This window comes from Sinocyclocheilus anshuiensis, unplaced genomic scaffold (genome assembly GCF_001515605.1).
Source record: "Sinocyclocheilus anshuiensis isolate Anshui unplaced genomic scaffold, SAMN03320099.WGS_v1.1 scaffold739, whole genome shotgun sequence".
In the NCBI taxonomy this organism is placed as follows: Eukaryota; Metazoa; Chordata; class Actinopteri; order Cypriniformes; family Cyprinidae; genus Sinocyclocheilus; species Sinocyclocheilus anshuiensis.
The window spans coordinates 541,094-547,296 of NW_015551105.1; the positions used below are offsets into that span (position 1 = coordinate 541,094).

At 34.8% G+C, this 6,203-nt stretch overlaps 1 long non-coding RNA gene across 1 annotated transcript; it reads left to right on the top strand.

Annotated features, from left to right (window-relative positions):
- The first annotated feature begins 3,044 nt into the window (after window positions 1–3,044).
- Window positions 3,045–4,134, top strand: LOC107662871 (uncharacterized). Its single transcript, XR_001631254.1, has 3 exons — window positions 3,045–3,243; window positions 3,740–3,823; window positions 4,023–4,134. It is a non-coding gene; the product is annotated as an uncharacterized LOC107662871 (long non-coding RNA).
- Window positions 4,135–6,203: the final 2,069 nt, after the last annotated feature.

A 6,203-nucleotide genomic window follows, 5' to 3' on the forward strand; every position in this document is an offset into this window, starting at 1 on the left:
ATTAAGAATAACACAAGGGTCGGCAAATTATGACAAAATGTTTTCAGAATCATTTTTGAGTGAACTGTCTCTTTAAAGCATTCTACAGAGGTGATTGTTTTGGTGTTGCCATTGCTCATCTGTTTTACGACGTTACTGTCATGACTTTGCAATGGGTTGCCATCATGGTTACAGACTTCATTGTGTTCATGGTCACAGAACTGACTGTATGTGTTTTCTCATCGTTTCAGGGGGGTTGGCAGATCGCTGAATTCTCCACCAGTGCATATGAGAGTCCATGGTTCTGTGACAATGTACCAGGCATGAAAACAATAAAAACATTTAAACATCTCAATTACATATGCACATGCAAAAAACACACACAACAGAGCTGAAAATGGGAAGTGAATTCTGGAAGGTGAATATGAATTATTGAATTTTTAATTATGAAAATGTGTGTGAAATATTTTGAATTGAAATATTCACAGCTTAAATAAACAACTATGTTAAATTTCAGGACCTAAAAATGCAAGCCTTGAAAATACAAGGCATTAAAATGCAAGCACTGTTAATACCATACATATTTTTTTTCAGTTCAGTTTTGCAATTCAACAAAACTAATGTTTTTTTTTTTATGAAAAAGGAAAAGAAAGTGATGACGTTACCACACCTAATATAAACATATAAAAATGACTATTTTGCATAAACGCATACCTAAAATATTTATGTTAAATAAGTGAATAAAGATTTGTTATTTATATCATTTTTTAACAATTTTTCCCTAAAAATATAGCTAGTCATGAACATCTAAATCTTAGACATATATATACATTGTGTTCATGGTCACAGAACTGACTGTATGTGTTTTCTCATCGTTTCAGGGGGGTTGGCAGATCGCTGAATTCTCCACCAGTGCATATGAGAGTCCATGGTTCTGTGACAATGTACCAGGCATGAAAACAATAAAAACATTTAAACATCTCAATTACATATGCACATGCAAAAAACACACACAACAGAGCTGAAAATGGGAAGTGAATTCTGGAAGGTGAATATGAATTATTGAATTTTTAATTATGAAAATGTGTGTGAAATATTTTGAATTGAAATATTCACAGCTTAAATAAACAACTATGTTAAATTTCAGGACCTAAAAATGCAAGCCTTGAAAATACAAGGCATTAAAATGCAAGCACTGTTAATTCAATTCATAATTTTTTCAGTTTTCAACTTTTTTGTTTCAAAGACATTTGTCATTAATTTTCTTCCATAGGGGAAACGAGGAACAGCGAAGACGTTGAATTAAAAGTAACCACAATCAGCTTTTGATTGTGACATATTGATACTGGCCCTGATAATCATAACTTCTACTTTCCGCTTGCTCCATTTCTGCAGATCAGTTTTTGTGAATGAATGAAATGTGCCGAAACAACTGCAATGGTGAGAGTCGTAAGCATCAAATTTAGATTTCAGAAATGAACTTTTTTTTTTTTTTTTCAGGTTTACCTTCATGAGGGTGTATTTTTCCTGACCACTTTAAAAATGAGATAATCTATTATGTCTTAACAATAAAAATTTATATCTGCATAAACTAATATTTATAAAATAAAACATAGAATTAAGCGTAGAATAGAATTGTAATTTATTAGGCGCACATTTGCCCCCATATTTTGTTTTTTGAGGGCATTTCTGTCATGTCAGATGGCCTAAAACCCTCTTAAATGGATAGTTCACCCAAAAATGAAAATTACCCCATGATTTCCTCACCCTCAAGCCATCCTAGGTGCATATGACTTTCTTCTTTCAGATGAATGCAATCAGAGTTAAATTTTAAAAATGTCCTGGCTTTTCCAAGCTTTATAATGGCAGTGAATGGGTGATATTCAATAGTCCAATAGAATTCCAATAAACTGCGCCAACCCATCATAAAAAAGTTCTCCACACGGCTCCCTGGGGTTAATAAAGGCCTCCTGAAGCAAACTGATGTGTTTATGTAAGAAAAATAGCCATATTTAAAACTTTATAAACCGTAATCTCTAGCTTACGCTAACTGGAGAGTGGCGTTCCAGCGGATGACGTAGCATAAGCTCCGTTGAGAAGTGACAAACATGGAAATGCTGAGAAGAGAGCAAAACAAACACCAGTCATGAATTAGAAGTACAAAATGAGGATTTGTAAAGAAAAATGTCAGAGGATGTCAATGTAAGCCAAGAGGAGACTGGTTTTCCTTTACTGTAAACAAAACTTGGTTCTTGCGAGACTAGCATATTCTCACCAGAGCTTACGCTACGCCTACATCCTACCTCATCCACTGGAACGCCACTCTCGTGAACACGCGGACGACAGTTAGTGGAAGCTAGAGATTACGGTATATAAAGTTTTAAATACGGCTATTTTTCTTACGTGTCAGTTCACTTCAGGAGGCCTTTATTAACCCCCCGGAGCCGTGTGGAGCACTTTTTATGATGGATGGATGCATTTTATTGGACTACTACTGGACTATTGAATATCACCCATTCACTGCCATTATAAAGCTTGAGAGAGCCAGGACAGTTTTTAATATAACTCAGATTGTATTAGTATGAAAGAAGAAAGTCATATACACCTAGGATGGCTTGAGAGTGAGTAAATTCTGGGGCAAACTAATTTTCATTTTTGGGCAAACTATCCTATTAAAGGGACAGATCATGCAAAAATTTAAATTCTGTAATCATTTACTCACTCTCATGTCATTCCAAACGTGTATGATTTTCCCTCTTCTGTGAAACATAATAGAAAATATTCTGAAGAATGTTGGTAACCAAACAGTTTCGGTTCCTGTTGACTTCCATAGTATTTTTTTGTCCCTACAATGGAACTGAAACTGTTTGGTTGCCAACATTCTGACCCTAAATAAATAAAAACAGACACAAAGAATAGTACATAGCTAAAGGAATTTGAAAATCTCAGGTTATTTGGTCTTGAGCAAATTTGTAAAGAAAGATTGCAGACTATCTTGGTAAATCTAAACTCAGTTTGAGACTTATGCAAAATCGGTTGGATCAGACTAATTTTGTGTACATGTGTATCAGATTAGTCTCCATTTAATGTCATTCCTGTTTAGGAGAAACAGCTGAGGAAACTCTTTCCTATGAGTATATGCAAACCAGTCACTTATAAAGCTCCTCTCCCTTTCCTTAAGGATGTAGATATGCAGGTAATGATTATCCAAATGGAATGGAATTTCCTCATCCAGTAGACAAATGCAGGACGTGCCGTTGTGAAGTAAGTGATTCTTTTTCATCACTACTGTTCAAACATTTGGTGTCGGTGAGATTTGTTGTTGTTGTTGCATGTTTTGATCAAAAATACAGTAAAAATATATTATAACATATTATTACAGTTTAAAATAACTGTATATATTTAATAATATTAAATATATTTAAAAATGCCATTTATTCCTGTGATGCAAAGCTGAATTTTCAGCATCAACAATAATGTACATTATGTGGAAAATAATGTGTTATTTAAACACATTGCATTACACCAAATACACAACATAATGTTCTTTTTAGCAACGTCATATGACCCTTTTAAAATAAAATCTCATTATAAATGTCTTTTCTGTCACTTTTGATCAATTCAATTAATCCTTCATGAATAAAAGTATTAATTTCTTTCAAAGGAAAATCATACTGACCCCAGCTTTTGAACAGTAGTGCATCCACACACATCAGAGTCATACTGTAGATCTGTGTCATGTATCTGTGTCTGTTTGTAGAATGGTAACATCCAGTGTCTGATGAAGCGGTGAATTGTGCTGCTGCATTCGTTCCTTCAAGAGAGTGCTGCCCCCAGTGTCCAGGTCACACTGCTGCTCTTATACTGCAGCCACATCATGTCTGAATTACTATTGTATTTTTACATAATGACAATTTGGACAATTTGCTAGTCAGCAACTCAAAATTACTGTAATTCCACCATGATGTGATGCGTCATTACAGCTTCTTTTTATATTTCCATTTCTTTAAGTGTAATTGCATGTAAAATCTCATTTCTTACAGTCAGTCATGCTCCTGCATCAATGGGGTGGAGAGCTGCCACTGCAGGCCCTGCCCCTCTGCTGTCTGCTCTCATCCCACAATTCAAGAGTGCTGTCGCACATGTGATGGTGAGACATTTCATACAAACATCAGCAAGAGCATGTGAGAGCTTAAATAAGGTTTCATCAATGTATATGTATGCATAAATGAGTATCTGCATATTAGGATAATTTCTGAATGATCATGTGACACTAAAGACAAGAATATATATATATATATCATATATATACCCAAAATCAGTATTGTATCTGGTCGGTATTGAAAAGTCAATTTGTAATTTTACGCAAAATGCGATATCCGCTGAGTTATTCTGTCATGTTTTCTCCCTTTCTTTCCAAACCGCGACAAACGCCAGTCTCCCTTTTCTGCAGAATGCGATATATCCACTCAACCAATCACAGCGCACCATTCCACGCACTGTAAACAGTAACAACCAATCACAGCGCACCATTCCACTACTCTAGACAGTAATGGCGGCGCTTTGAATACACCCGGTGTTCTGTCGATTTGTGCGAATCTACACAAATATACATTTTGTATATGTACAAAACATATTGTTTAAACATTTTCATTGCTTACCTTGCAAATGTTATTTTGTACATTTCAACCTATTTTAGATTTTTATTATAAGCCTTTTTTTTTTATTGTTTTTTGCTCATTTGAATGTTCACCATTCAAAATAGAACTGATAGTCATGATGTCATACTTGCATTATGGTTTGTGATTTGACTTCTTTCTTATTCATGTATGTTTCTTAAGCGACATCTTAAGCGATGATATAATGATGTCATCAGTGATGTCAAATATTACAGATGATATAATCAGCTAAACTTTTTTTGTCTGCCAAACCATTTTGACCTAAAATATTTCATATTTAGAAGTATTCGTTCATATTTCAATCATTTAAAGGGATAGTTCACCCAAAAATGAAAATTCTGTCATTAATTACTCACCCTCATGTCGTTCTTCAGCAATTCCTCTCTTCCGCCTCAAGGCTGATTTATACTTCTGCGTCGGACCTACGCCGTAGCTTACGCATAGACGCACACCCATACGCCGTAGCCTGACGTGCACCTCTCCAAAAATCTAACAGCGCGTCAATTCTACGCAGACCGCAAGCGCTGTGATTGGTCTGCAAGAACCCCTCCCTTACGGCGTAGGTCCGACGCAGAAGTATAAATCAGCCTTCAGCCTCTGCCGCCATTCACGAGAGTATGTGTGTGCATTCCTCTGCTTGTAAACAGATTGCAACTCTTTATATTTTCAGTATACATTAAATAATTGAATATATCCACGGCAATCTCTGAGACCCGCCTCTGAACATCACGTGGAGTCAAATCAGATTGTCTGCAAAGTATAAATGTTATTGAATCTTGTTTTTAATCAATACTAATATCTGATGAACCACAACAAGCTCTTGAAATCAAAATGAAATCAGAACTTACTTTATTTCGTGTCAGTTTACATTCCTGGTCTTATTCTGTAATGATTCTTTAGTGCACGTTATTTCAAATAAAAAAAGTTTGTAATATTAAAAAAAATAAAAATAATAATAATAATAAAACATCCTATTTCACTCAGAAATACACCAGATTACTATGGATGCTTTTTTTTCTGCCATGGGATTAAAACAGAAAATAGTTAGAATTGTGATATATAATCTCAGAATTGCAAGAAAAAAAGAGTTTATATCTCACAATTCTGACTATTTTTTTTTCTCAGGATTCCAAGAAAAAAAGTCAGAATTATGAGATAAAAAGTAGTTTTTTTTTATTCTGGGATGGAAACGGGCTTCGCCGAATTGCGAATCAAGTTTTGTGTTGACTTTAAAATGCTTGAACTTAAAGCACATTCGATTTTTACTTTATATCTCAAACCACATAAACAGTCTTCTACTGTATACTGCATTTAGTTGTTTTCTTGAATTGTTTTATTGGTGCTATTGTGTGTAAGTGTTTCTGACGGATTATAGGACACAGGGTTAACGTGTTTAATGGAGCTAATTTACATTTCTTCCACTGATAGCCAGCTGGACAAAGTTTCCCTTTTTTTCTCACCACAGAACAAGAGTGCAAAGAGGAAAAAGCTTTTGTTTTTAATCATGGCGTGTTAAAAATCTCATTATAAGTTGCTTTTCTGGAC